At 40.1% G+C, this 14,754-nt stretch overlaps 1 protein-coding gene across 1 annotated transcript in view; it reads right to left on the minus strand.

The window, feature by feature from the left end:
* MYRIP (myosin VIIA and Rab interacting protein) overlaps positions 1–14,754 on the minus strand; it is a 220,482-nt gene that overhangs the window by 37,175 nt on the left and 168,553 nt on the right. The gene's annotated exons all lie outside the window — the stretch shown is intronic.

Consider the following 14,754-nt stretch of genomic DNA (forward strand, 5'->3'; position numbering starts at 1 on the left):
CATGAGCTGCAGACTCTTCTGCTACAGTCATGTTGCTTGTTGTTCCCAATAATCCCTGAGTAAAGGACAATCAGGAAAATGAAGCTCTTACCTGATCTGCTTTCCCTATGGATGGACTTTTTATTTTTACTTCTTCAAACACATGCATCTTAACACTTTGTTAAAAATTAAGGCAGGTGAGCACCTGTACTCAGAAAAGTGACTTCAGTGTTTTTCATTTGCAAAATACTTACCGAGTGCCCACTAGGGTCAGCACTGTGCTGGTGCTGAGGATGCAAAGCTGAGCAAACCTCCGCCCGCCCCCTAGTGGAGAAGACACTAAAACCCTGACAAGTGCACAGAAGCAGTGCGTGGGGAGGGAGGCTTTGACAGCCCTCTAAGGGGCACCGGATGGCAGGGCTGGGACTCAGGGAAAGCATGCTTGTGGAGATGGTGTTTGAGTGGAGATTCAAAGTGTAGCAGTTACCCAGCTAAAAGAGAGAGAGGAAAGAATGGTATTCTAGGCAAATCGCAGATTTTGAGATGGTGCAGGGTCCTTGCGCATACATAAGGAATACTGTGTGCCCTTCCCTTGATAATTACACAATTACATCTCCGGCTCCTACTATCTCCAAAGCTCTCTCTATGAGTAGAACCCTGACCAGGCCTGGGGAAGTCCAGGAAGACATGACATTCTAACTCTCTATTTTTCACCTTATATTAGACAGATATGTATGGAATCTTAGCAAGATAACCCTTAAAGTACCATTAGGGTCCACTGGACCCAATATTAGTTTGTGTTTTTTTTTGAATTTTATTTTATTTTTTATACAGTAGGTTTTTTTTTTTTTAACATCTTTACTGGAGGATAATTGGTTTACAACGGTGTGTTAGTTTCTGCTTTATAACAAAGTGAATCAGCTATACATATACACATGTTCCCATATCTCCTCCCTCCTGCATCTCCCTCCCACTCTCCCTATCCCACCCCTCTAGGTGGTCACAAAGCACCGAACTGATCTCCCTGTGCTTAAAGCAGGTTCTTATTAGTTATCTATTTTATACATATTAGTGTATATATGTCAATCCCAACCTCCCAATTCATCCCACCCCCCACCCCTGGCTTTCCCCCCTTGGTGTCCATACATTTTTTCTCTACATCTGTGTCCCTATTTCTGCCCTGTAAACCAGTTGACCTGTACCATTTTTCTAGATTCCACATATATGCGTTAATATACGATATTTGTTTTTCTCTTTCTGACTTACTTCACTCTGTATGACAGTCTCTGGGTCCATCCACGTCTCTACAAATGACCGAATTTCGTCCCTTTTTACGGCTGAGTAATATTCCATTGTATATATGTACCACATCTTCTTTATCCATTCGTCTGTCAGGGGGCATTTAGGTTGCTTCCGTGTCCTGGCTATTGGAAATAGAGCTGCAATGAACATTGGGGTGCATGTGTCTTTTTGAATTATGGTTTTCTCAGGGTATATGCCCAGTAGTGGGATTGCTTGGTCATAAGGTAATTCTATTTTTAGTATTTTAAGTATCCTCCATACTGTTCTTCATAGTGGCGGTATCAATTTACATCCCCACAAACAGTGCAAGAGGCTTCCCTTTTCTCCACACCCTCTCCAGCATTTGTTGTTTGTAGATTTTCTGATGATGCCCATTCTAACCTGTGTGAGGTGATACCTCATTGTAGTTTTCATTTGCATTTCTCTAATAATTATTGATGTTGAGTAGCTTTTCATGTGCCTCTTGGCCATCTGTATGTCTTCTTTGGAGAAATGTCTATGTAGATCTTCTGCCCATTTTTGGATTGGGCTGCTTGTTGTTTTAATATTGAGCTGCATGAGCTGTTTATATATTTTGGAGATTAATCTTTTGTCCGTTGATTCGTTTGCAAATATTTTCTCCCACTCTGAGTGTTGTCTTTTTGTCTTGTTTATAGTTTCCTTTGCTGTGCAAAAGCTTGGAAGTTTCATTAGGTCCCATTTGTTTATTTTTGCTTCTATTTCCATTACTCCAGGAGGTGGGTCAAAAAAGGTCTTGCTGTAATTTATGTCAAAGTGTGTTCTTCCTATGTTTTCCTCTAAGAGTTTTATAGTATCCGGGCTTACATTTAGGTCTTTAATCCATTTTGAGTTTACTTTTGTGTATGGTGTTAGGGAGTGTTCTAATTTCATTCTTTACATGTAGCTGTCCAGTTTTCCCAGCACCACTTGTTGAAGAGACTGTCTTTTCTCCATTGTATATCCTTGCCTCCTTTGTCGTAGATTAGTTGACCATAGGTGCGTGGGTTTATCTCTGGGCTTTCTATCCTCTTCCATTGATCTATATTTCTGTTTTTGTGCTAGTACCATATTGTCTTGATTACTGTAGCTTTGTAGTATAGTCTGAAATCAGGGAGTCTGATTCCTCCAGCTCCATTTTTTTCCCTCAAGCTTGTTTTGCCTATTCGGGGTCTTTTGTGTCTCCATACAAATTAAAAAATTTTTTGTTCTATTCTGTAAAAAATGCCATTGGTAATTTGATAGGGATTGCATTGAATCTGTAGATTGCTTTGGGTAATATAGTCATTTTCACAATATTGATTCTTCCAATCCAAGAACATGGTATATCTGTCCATCTGTTTGTTTCATCTTTGATTTCTTTCATCAGTGTCTTATAGCTTTCTGAGTAAGGTCTTTTACCTCCTTAGGTAGGTTTATTCCTAGGTATTTTATTCTTTTTGATGTGATGGTAAATGGGTTTGTTTCCCTACTTTCTCTTTCTGATCTTTCGTTGTTAGTGTATAGGGATGCAAGAGATTTCTGTGCATTAATTTTGTATCCTGCAACCTTACCAAATTCATTGATTAGTTCTAATAGTTTTCTGGTGGCATCTTTAGGATTTTCTATGTATAGTATCATGTCATCTGCAAACAGTGACACTTTTACTTCTTCTTTTCCAATTTGTATTCCTTTTATTTCTTTTTCTTTTTTGATTGTCATGGCTGGGACGTCCAAAACTATATTGAATAATAGTGGAGAGAGTGGACATCCTTGTCTTGTTCCTGAAATGCTTTCAGTTTTTCACCATTGAGAATGATGTTTTCTGTGGGTTTGTCATATATGGCCTTTATTATGTTGAGGTAGGTTCCCTCTATGCCCACTTTCTGGAGAGTTTTTCTCATAAATGGGTGTTGAATTTTGTTAAAAGCTTTTTCTGCATCTATTGAGATGATCATATGGTTTTTATTCTTTAATTTGTTAATTGATTTGCATATATTGAAGAATCGTTGCATCCCTGGGATAAATCCCACTTGATCATGGTGTATGATTCCTTTAATGTGTTGGATTCTTTTTGCTAGTATTTTGTTGAGGATTTTGGCATCTATATTCGTCAGTGATATTAGTCTGTAATTTTCTTTTTTTTGTAGTATATTTGTCCGGTTTTGGTATCAGGGTGATGGTGGTCTTGTAGAATGAGTATGGGAGTGTTCCTTCCTCTGCAATTTTTTGGAAGAGTTTGAGAAGGATGGGTGTTAGCTCTTCTCTGAATGTTTGATAGAATTCACCTGTGAAGCCATCTGATCCTGGACTTTTGTTTGTTGGAAGATTTTTAATAAATTTCATTTCTTGTGATTGGTCCGTTCATATTTTCTGTTTCTTCCGGTTCAATCTTGGAAGGTTATACCTTTCTAAGAATTTTCCATTTCTTCCAGGTTGTCCATTTTATTGGCATAGAGTTGCTTGTGGTAGTCTCTAAGGATGTTTTGTATTTCTGTGGTGTCTGTTGTACTTCTCCTTTTTCCTTTCTAATTTTATTGATTTGAGTCCTCTCCCTATTTTACTTGATGAGTCTGGCTAAAGGTTTATCAATTTTGCTTATCTTCTAAAGATCCAGCTTTTAGTTTTATTGATCTTTGCTATTGTTTTCTTTGTTTCTATTTCATTTATTTCTGCTCTGATCTTTATGATTTCTTTCCTTCTACTAACTTTGGGTTTTGTTTGTTCTTCTTTCTCTAGTTCCTTTAGGTATAAGGTTAGATTGTTTATTTGAGACTTTACTTGTTTCTTGAGGTAGGATTGTATTGCTATAAACTTCCCTTTTAGAACGGCTTTTGCTGCATCCCATAGGTTTAGGATTGTCGTGTTTCGTTGTCATTTGTCTCTAGGTATTTTTTGATTTCCTGTTTGATTTCTTCAGTGATCTCTTGGTTATTTAGTAATGTATTGTTTAGCCTCCATGTGTTTGTGCTTTTTACATTTTTTTCCCTGTAATTGATTTCTAATCTCATAGCGTTGTGGTCGGAAAAGATGCTTTATATGATTTCAATTTTCTTAAATTTACTGAGGCTTGATTTGTGACCCAAGATGTGATCTATCCTTGAGAATGTGTGCACTTGAGAAAAAAGGGTAATCTGCTGTTTTTGGATGGAATGTCCTATGAATATCAATTAAATCTATCTGGTCTGTTGTGTCATTTAAAGCTTGTGTTTCCTTATTAATTTTCTGTCCGGATGATCTGTCCATTGATGTAAGTGAGGTGTTAAAGTCCCCAACTATTATTGTGTTACTGTCAATTTCTTCTTTTATAGCTGTTAGCATTTGCCTTATGTATTGAGGTGCTCCTGTGTTGGGTGCATATATATTTATGATTGTTATATCTTCTTCTTGGATTGATCCCTTGATCATTATGTAGTGTCCTTCCTTGTCTCATGTAACATTCTTTATTTTAAAGTCTATTTTATCTGATATGAGTATTGATACTCCAGCTTTGTTTTGATTTCCATTTGCATGGAATATCTTTCTCTATCCCTTCACTTTCAGTCTGAATGTGTCCCTAGGTCTGAAGTGGGTCTCTTGTAGACAGCATATATATGGGTCTTGTTTTTGTATCCATTCAACGAGCCTGTGTCTTTGCTTGGAGCATTTAATCCATTCACATTTAAGGTAATTATTGATATGTATGTTCCTATGACCATTTTCTTAATTGTTTTTGGGTTTGTTTTTGTAGGTCCTTTTCTTCTCTTGTTTTTCCCACTTAGAGAAGTTCCTTTAGCATTTGTTGTAGAGTTGGTTTGGTGGTGCTGAATTCTCTTAGCTTTTGCTTGTCTGTAACTGTTTTGATTTCTCCATCAAATCTGAAAGAGATTCTTGCCAGGTGGAGTAATCTTGGTTGTAGGTTCTTCACTTTCATCACTTTAAATACATCATGCCACTCCCTTCTGGCTTGTAGAGTGTCTGCTGAGAAATCAGCTATTATCCTTATGGGAGTTCCCTTGTATGTTATTTTTCCCTTTTTGCTTTTAATAATTTTTCTTTGTCTTTAATTTTTGTCAGTTCGATTACTATGTGTCTTGTCATGTTTCTCTTTGGGTTTATCCTGCTTGGGACTCTCTGTGTTTCCTGGACTTGGGTGGCTATTTCCTTTCCCATGTTAGGGAAGTATTCAACTATAATCACTTCAAATATTTTCTTGCATCCATTCTCTCTCTCTTCTCCTTCTGGGACCCCTATAATGAGAATGTTAGTGCATTTAATGTTGTCCCAGAGGTCTCTTAGGCTGCCTTCATTTCTTTTCATTCTTTTTTCTTTATTCTGTTCCATGACAGTGAATTCCACCATTCTGTCTTCCAGGTCACTTATCCATTCTTCTGCCTCAGTTATTCTGCTATTGATTCCTTCTAGTGTAGTTTTCATTTCAGTTACTGTCCATCTCTGTTTGTTTGTTCTTTAATTCTTCTAGGTCTTTGTTAAACATTTCTTGCATCTTCTTGATCTTTGCCTCCATTCTTTTTTCGAGGTCCTGGATCATCTTCACTATCATTATTCTGAATTCTTTTTCTGGAAGGTTGCCTATCTCCACTTCATTTAGTTGTTTTTCTGGGGTTTTATCTTGTTCCTTCATCTGGTGCATAGTCCTCTGCCTTTTCATTTTGTCTGTCTTTCTGTGAATGTTGTTTTTGTTCCACAGGCTGCAGGATCATAGTTCTTGCTTCTGTTGTCTGCCCTCTGGCGGATGAGGCTAGCTAAGAGGCTTGTGCAAGCTTCTTGATGGGAGGGACTGGTGGTGGATAGAGCTGGGTGTTGCTCTGGTGGGCAGAGCTCAGAAAACTTTAATCTGCTTGTCTGCTGATGGGTGGGGCTGACTTCCCTCCTGTTGGTTGTTTGGCCTGAGGCGACCCAGCCCTGGAGCCTGCAGGCTCTCTGGTGGGGATAATGGCCAACTCCAGGAGGGCTTAAGCCAAGGAGTACTTCCCAGAACTTCCACTGCCAGTGTCCCTGTCCCCGTGGTGAGCCACAGCCTCCCCCCAGCTCTGCAGGAGACCCTCCAACACTAGCAGGTAGGTCTGGTTCATTCTCCTGTGGGGTCACTGCTCCTTCCCCCTGGGTCCTGATGCACATACAACTTTGTGTGTGCCCTTCAAGAGTGGAGTCTCTGTTTCCCCCAGTCCTGTTGAAGTCCTGCAATCAAATCCTGCTAGTGTTCAAAGTCTGATTCTCTGGGAATTCCTCCTCCTGTTGTTAGACCTCCAGGTTGGGAAGCCTGACGTGGGGCTCAGAACCTTCACTCCAGTGGGAGGACTTCTGTGGTATAATTGTTCTCTAGTTTGTGAGTCACCCACGCAGCAGTTATGGGATTTGATTTTATTGTGATTGTGCCCCTCCTACCATCTCTTTGTGTCTTCTCCTTTGTCTTTGGATGTGGGGTATCTTTTTTGGTGAGTTCCAGTGTCTTTCTGTCGATAATTGTTCAGCAGTTAGTTGTGATTCTGATGCTCTCGCAAGAGGGAGTGAGCACATGTCCTTCTACTCCACCATCCTGAACCAATCTCCCAGTATTAGTTTTTGAGTTTCCTCTTTAAGTTGTTGTATCTATTTATAAGGCTTGGTATTTCATGGCTTTTATTCTTCCTTGAAGAACTCCCAACAAACAAAGTGAAAATGTACTAATTTTGTAAATAAAACTCATTGTATTTTGCAATTACTATCTGGGTTCATTGGACCCTTTTATAAATCTAAGATACATGAAGGGATTTCTATGATCTCATTTTCCTTATCTTTTGAAATATTTTGCTGTTTCATCATCCTGGGAATTATCTTTCATCATTACTCATCAAATATTTCCAATTATGCTAAAAAGAGACTAGAATAATAAAACAGAAGAATGGAATTACCTAGAAGGATGATTCAACATCAGAATAAATCATCACCGTTTTGAGTCTGCTTTTAGCTCATTGTATATGGTTGAGAATTCAAAATTTTTCATAATGGTAAAGGAATAAAACAGACAGAGAACATTTCATAATTAGATGACTCAGAAGATGAAGTTAAAGAGAAGAGCAGCTCCCCAGACTCTAACAATGATGATGGAATTGATTGTATAAGTAAAATCTCAGACTAAGAATCTTCAGATGACAGTGTCCTAGGTGAATTTTCTCAACTCAAGAATCGATGAGTAAACAACGTATTTATCAGGATAAGAGAAAAGATGGTATTTTCATTCAGTTAGTCATTCAACAAGAAGGGCTTCATCACACAGATTTTGCAACAAGAATCTAGACCATCCTGTTCTGCTAAAAAGATGTGTTGCAGATTCTTTATGATGTTTGTGCACCAAATTTGCTTGATACAGTTTGTAATTGGACAAATGCTAAAGGGAGATGTCTATATAAAAGTGATTAGAAGGAGATAGATGACAGAAATGAAAAAAGATCACTGGATTGATAAAAGAAAAAGGGTCCCTGGGAAACGATAATTTTTTTTTTCTGGCCCTGAGTAAGAATCATGATGAGGACCTTGTGAGAGGTGAGTAATGCCCCCATTATGCCTGAGAAGGAGGAGTCCCTTGGTCTGAGGACTTGGGGCAGCTCCATGGGAAGAATGGTCTCTGAGCAGGTTCTTGAGAGGTGAGGAGCATTTTAATATGTAGATATGGGGACAAGCATTCTTGATGAGGAAGCAGCAGGATCACTAAGACCTAGGGTGTATGAAACTGCTCAGTATAGTTAGAGGAATAAGGCTCAGAAGTGGAGAGAGTGGGAACTTGGGGGTATGGAGAAAACAGGCCTGGGTCAGACTGCAGAGGGTTAAGCATCTGCCTAAGGAACTGAGCTTTATCTGTCAAATATCTCCCAGGCTCCTGGGTGGCCCCAAGGGCATCCAGAAGCTGGCTTATGGAAGATCTTTGGTGTGGCTCGAAGGTGAGCGCCCAGGGGCTCCCTACAGTGGAAATGAGGTAGCTGCCCTGTGGCTGGACTGCCGTGTGGGAAGTGGATGAAAGTGAGAGCCGAGCTGGGGCCTGAGGGAGAGATCCTGGGTTCTGACACACAGAACCTCTGTTGGAGGGTCTCCTGCACTCCCTCTCTGAGCACACAGGAGAGGGAGCCTTAGACACTGGTGGGGGATGCTGGGCGGGGAGCAGGAGGGGGATGAACAGGGGCCCTATCACTGAGAGACCTGCAGGGACCCAGAGGACACTGCTCAGCTCTAAGAGGACACCAGAAGCCCCCCTCCCCACCCCCAAGACAGCGAAGGTAGAGAAAGTGGAGGGGTTGGACGACTGGTTATTTACTTAAAAAAATACAGTTTTAAACAGAAAGTTGATTAAATTGCAAGAGGCTAAGTGTTCCTTGGATTGCCTGGCTTACATTCCCGGCTCTTCAGAGTGCGGAGGCTGATGAGGAAATTTAAGGCGGTTATGGAAGATCAAAACGTTGCCTTTTCTTTGCACACTTCCATTTAGTGTGTGGAACATGGAGATTCTGGCTAAATAAAGATTAAAATTTTAAACACCTGATGACGGAATACTCATTAAGATAAGCTAGTACATTTTCTTAAGCAAGAGACTTCTAATCTATTCTCGGTGGTCTGCAAGTTCTTTATACTAATTTTTAAATTTTGGTTTTCATTTCACTGATAACCTAAAAAAAAAAAAAAAAAGGCACATTCTGGATTACCAGGGCAGCCACCTTACAGCTGAGTGCTGCCGTGGATCGCCATTCCTTCATTTGCATTTATGCTTCTGGTGGTGCTAAAGATTTCTTACCTTGACAGTATTTAAATTTGAATGCAGCTGTTCTCAAACTAGATATCCTCTGAAAAATTCTTGAGTAATCTGTGAATTCTCAAGATTGAGAAACGAAGAGGTGGAAATAAATGGAGGCAATGGGTATGTGAGAACTGGACAGTTCTCGCAGCTGAGCACAGCCATGTGGGTGAGCACTGCCCTCGGCGAGGCACACAATCTCCTTCAAGGGTCTCAGTCGTTCCCTCTGTTCCACAAAGACACTGAGGTTGAGTAGGCTGTCCAAGGTCAGGTGCCTAGTGTATGGCTGAGCTGAAGATGGCCTGACCCTGAAGGCCAAGCTCTTTGCATTATTCTAAGATGAGGCTAGAAGCTCCAAATTAAACCATGCTCCTTGGAAGGAGAACAGTTAGCAAAGCCACAGTCTCAGAGGACTGTCCTTACCTTCAGTCGCCCTAGTGGTCTGTCTTTATAGACCTTGAAATCCTGCTTGCTTTAATTCAAAGCAGTTTTTCTCCTACTCAGCCTTATCATCGTCCTCATCAAAATTCCCCACACATTTGAAGGGAGCAATGTCAATGTCTTCCAGGCTAAACAACCGCAGTCCTAGCAACACTTTTTCCTAGAGCCTGCCTTTCAACTGCCCGGTCATTTGAGGGGGAGGTGGGAGGCTCTGGGTTTTCTCCATCTTTTTAAAAAGAGCCCTGCTAAAGAATTACTCTCAGGTGTTACATGTCAGGCTTCATTGAATATATCCTGGTGTCCTGGTGGCTCTCCCCAGCCCCTGTGATGAAAGATACTGAACCTGACCTAAAAAATCAGAATTTCTGAAGCTTGCTTTTAGATATCATTTTAGTCAACTTCAGAGAAAAGCCCCAACAGGTTAACTAGCCCTAGAGGCACTGTACGTGACAAATGTACATAGCTTTACTTGCAAATCCCTTGGCATATTTATCCCAAATCCAAGAAGAGCAGAATGAGCCTTGGGGCTGGCTGACTCCACTGTTGACCTGTTTCTTCTGAGGACTCGAAAAAGTTCTGTCTCTGGTGCCTTAAGATAGAGGTTTGTCCTCTCCCAGTGTATTGCTGTTAACCTAAAACTAGATTTATTCACATGCTGTACTCTGGTGAATAAAGCATTAAAAAAAATAACTGGTGTGATAAGAACAGTCATACGTACCAAAATATACCAAATCCTTGGTCAACTTAACAGGGTGGAAATGGGAAGATGGAACCTGGAATTTTATCAAATTTAATATTATAATCTTCCTGCCTCAAGAAGAACTGCTTTACCTGGAAGGGTCTGAGTTGGGTCAGTGGAGCTTCACAGAAGGCAGATATGGGGCCTGGATCTTGGGGATGAATTTGGTGAAGGAGGTTATGGGAACTTAGCACCTGGGTGTCATCTGGAAGCCTTAATTTTAGCTTTTATAATTACAGGTCAGTTGTCCTGGTGTGAATCCCAAGCTGTTCTCTGAGTCCTTCATATTATAAGATTGATTTCAAAATAAACAAAACCTTAATCAAATCTGGGTCACATCTCCCTCTCCCAGAACCCAAATCCCTCTGACGGATGGGCTCTGCCCCTAGTCTGTTTTCCCTTTATAATCTGGCAGAATTAACTATGCCATTTGTTGAAACAGCAGCCATTTATTCCCTAGAATTATGGCAATCTGTATAAAATATCTGGAAAATCATTAGCCTGGACTTCTCGGGTCAATATTTAAATGAGGAACAGGCATTTAAGACACAATTATTTTCATACTGACCACAGTTGTCCTATTACTTTGTGGAAAAATCCTTTAGGAAGGAAGCAGCGTTAACAGTGATTTCATCTTTATTTTTTTCTTTGACTCTGGATTGGCATTGGGTGTAGACTAAGTTACATGATCCTTGGATTTTGATGATGATTCAGAACCTGGACCATAATGCAGGCGTGAGAGTCAGAATCTCAGAAGGGGCAGGAAGAGTCTCCTGAACAATCACATGATGACCTTCAGGGTAGGGGCTGGGGTAGCGGGGCTGAGGGGTGTTCCAGATTCCCCTCTTTTCATTGCAAACGACTTGCTATCTGTTGTGAGTGGGCTGGGTTCGAGTCCCTGCCATATAGAGAGCTCAACATTTGCCTCGTGGAATGAATACGGTTTTACTGCCTCAAGTAAGTAAAGGCTTTAACTGACAGGTAGCCCCTCTATTTGATATCTGCCCAAAATAGGGCTATAAGTTAACTATAGCAAAACAAAAGTCATTATTTTTGGTGGATGATCCTTAATATCCAACAGAATCCTGTTTAAAAATGTAAAGCTCTGAGCGCTTGTGTTTATGCACATTTCTCCCCCCACTGGGGAGAAGACTTAATAATTCATCAGGTTCTCAAAAGAGCCTATGACACAAGAATGTTTAAGAAACACTGTTATACAGCAAATGTCTCATTGTTTTCTAGACCTGTTCTCTGCAACCGGCTTGTCTTAGAGGGCGCACCCAGCAATTCTCACCAATAAGGGGAATCACTTGACAGATACTTGACTCAAGGTTTTTCTGCTGTCCAGGGGGTATTTGGTCATACTTGCTCTAAACTTTTTGCAGGTTATGATCTGTACTTGCTTAGGCTGCTGTGGAGGTGGGAGTGAGAGGCATGGGGGGACGGCAGACTTGTCTCAGAGAGGCTCTCTAAGTTTTCATTTAAAGGAAGTTTCCACACCTAAAAAGATATGAAAATCAATGGTGAAGAGTTGGGGATGGGGAGGTGGGGACTGTCACCCTTTGGTCTGTGTACTGGAGGAAATTCAAACACAATTTGAGAAGATTTAAGGGCTTGCTTGGGAGCGTTCTCTTGACACACCTCCGAGGTGGGTGGACCCGTCAGGTGCCTCTGTTCATGGGCGTGGGGGTGTTGCCATACTACCCCCAACATGCATGGTCTTGCAGGCACTTGTCAGGTGCATGCCTTTGAATTCAGAGCTGCACAGCACTCATGAGCCAGGGCCTAAGGAGGCAGCCATCCACTCCTCTACAGATCCTACAATTTAATCCTGGAGCAACCCGGACCAGCAGAGGTCAGAGTATTTTGGCCCCTCGTAGACCTGACCCAACTGAGTTGTCCCCAGAGCGATGTATTGGTCCACACTGAGGGACACTGTGAGAAGCAGCCTCCAAAGTGTGTGTTCGTTTGAAGCAGTTTATTGTGGAGGGTGCTGTATTCTGCATTCTCTCCACAAGGACCCATGAGATAAATTTCTCTTGGATCTCAGGTCAAGGAGCAGCATCTTTTTAATTTTATTTTAATTTTTTAATTTAATTTAATTTATTTTTTTATACAGCAGGTTCTTATAAGTCATCAGTTTTATACACCTCACTGTATACATGTCAATCCCAATCGCCCAATTCATTACACCACCACCACCACCTCCCCATGGCTTTCCCTCCTTGGTGTCCATACGTTTGTTCTCTACATCTGTGCTCAAATTCTGCCCTGCAAACCGGCTCATCTGTACCATTTTCTAGGTTCCACATATATGCGTTAATATACGATATTTGTATTTCTCTTTCTGACTTACTTCACTCTGTATGACAGTCTCCAGATATATCCACGTCTCTACAAATGGCCCAATTTTGTTCCTTTTTATGGCTGAGTAATATCCCATTGTATATATGTACCACATCTTCTTTATCCATTCGTCTGTCGATGGGCATTTAGGTTGCTTCCATGACCTGGCTGTTGTAAATAGTGCTGCAGTGAACATTGGGGTGCATGTGTCTTTTTGAATTATGGTTTTCTCTGGGTATATGCTCAGTAGTGGAATTCCTGGATCATATGGTAATTCTATTTTTAGTTTTTTAAGGAATCTCCATACTGTTCTCCATAGTGGCTGTATCAATTTACATTCCCACCAACAGTGCAGGAGGGTTCCCTTTTCTCCACACCCTCTCCAGCATTTGTTGTTTGTAGATTTTCTGATGATGCCCATTCTAACTGGTGTGAGGTGATACCTCATTGTAGTTTTCATTTGCATTTCTCTAATAATTAGTGATGTTGAGCAGCTTTTCATGTGCTTCTTGGCCATCTGTATGTCTTCTTTGGAGAAATGTCTATGTAGGTCTTCTGCCCATTTTTGGATTGGGTTGTTTGTTTTTTTAATATTGAGCTTCATGAGCTGTTTATATATTTTGGAGAGTAATCCTTTGTCCATTGATTCGTTTGCAAATATTTTCTCCCATTCTGAGGGCTGTCTATTCGTCTTGTTTATGGTTTCCTTTGCTGTGCAAAAGCTTTGAAGTTTCATTAGGTCCCATTTGTTTATTTTTGTTTTTATTTCCATTACTCTAGGAGATGGATCAAAAAAGATCTTGCTGTGATTTATGTCAAAGAGTGTTCTTCCTATGTTTTCCTCTAAGAGTTTTATAGTGTCCAGTCTTATGTTTAGGTCTTTAATCCATTTTGAGTTTATTTTTGTGTATAGTGTTAGGTAGTGTTCTAATTTCATTCTTTTACATGTACCTGTCCAGTTTTCCCAGAACCACTTATTGAAGGACTGTCTTTTCTCCACTGTATATCCTTGCCTCCTTTCTCATAGATTAGTTGACCATAGGTGCATGGGTTAATCTCTGGGCTTTCTATCCTGTTCCGTTGATCTATGTTTCTGTTTATGTGCCAGTACCGTATTGTCTTGATTACTATAGCTTTATAATATAGTCTGAAATCAGGGAGTCTGATTCCTCCAGCTCTGTTTTTTTCCCTCAAGACTGCTTTAGCTATTCGGGGTCTTTTGTGTCTCCATACAAATTTTAAGATTTTTTGGTCTAGTTCCATAAAAAATGCCATTGGTAATTTGATAGGGATTGCATTGAATCTGTAGATTGCTTTGGGTAGTATAGTCATTTTCACAATATTGATTCTTCTAATCCAAGAACATGGTATATCTCTCCATCTGTTCATATTATCTTTAATTTCTTTCATCAGTGTCTTATAGTTTTCTGCACACAGGTCTTTTGTCTCCCTAGGTAGGTTTATTCCTAGGTATTTTATTCTTTTTGTTGCATTGGTAAATGGGAGTGTTTCCTTAATTTTTCTTTCAGATTTTTCATTATTAGTATACAGGAGTGCAAGAGATTTCTGTGCATTAATTTTGTACTCTGCAACTTTACCAAATTCACTGATTAGCTCTAGTAGTTTTCTGGTGGCATCTTTAGGATTCTCTATGTGTAGTATCATGTCATCTGCAAACAGTGAAAGTTTTACTTCTTCTTTTCCAATTTGTATTCCTTTTATTTCTTTTTCTTCTCTTATTGCCGTGGCTAGGACTTCCAAAACTATGTTGAATAATAGTGGTGAGAGTGGACATCCTTTTCTTGTTCCTGATCTTAGAGGCAATGCTTTCAGTTTTTCACTATTGAGAATGATGTTTGCTGTGGGTTTGTCATATATGGCCTTTATTATGTTGAGATAGGTTCCCTCTGTGCCCACATTCTGGAGAGTTTTTATCATAAATGGGTGTTGAATTTTGTCAAAAGCTTTTTCTGCATCTATTGAGATGATCATATGGTTTTTCTCCTTCAATTTGTTAATATGGTGTATCACATTGATTGATTTGCATATATTGAAGAATCGTTGCATCCCTGGGATAAATCCCACTTGATCATGGTGTATGATCCTTTTAATGTGTTGTTGGAGTCTTTAATATTTTGTTGAGAATTTTTGCTTCTGTATTCATCAGTGATATTGGTCTGTAATTTTCTTTTTTTGTAGTATCTTT

Source organism: Grampus griseus (genome assembly GCF_964374135.1).
Source record: "Grampus griseus genome assembly, chromosome: 10".
NCBI lineage: Eukaryota > Metazoa > Chordata > Mammalia > Artiodactyla > Delphinidae > Grampus > Grampus griseus.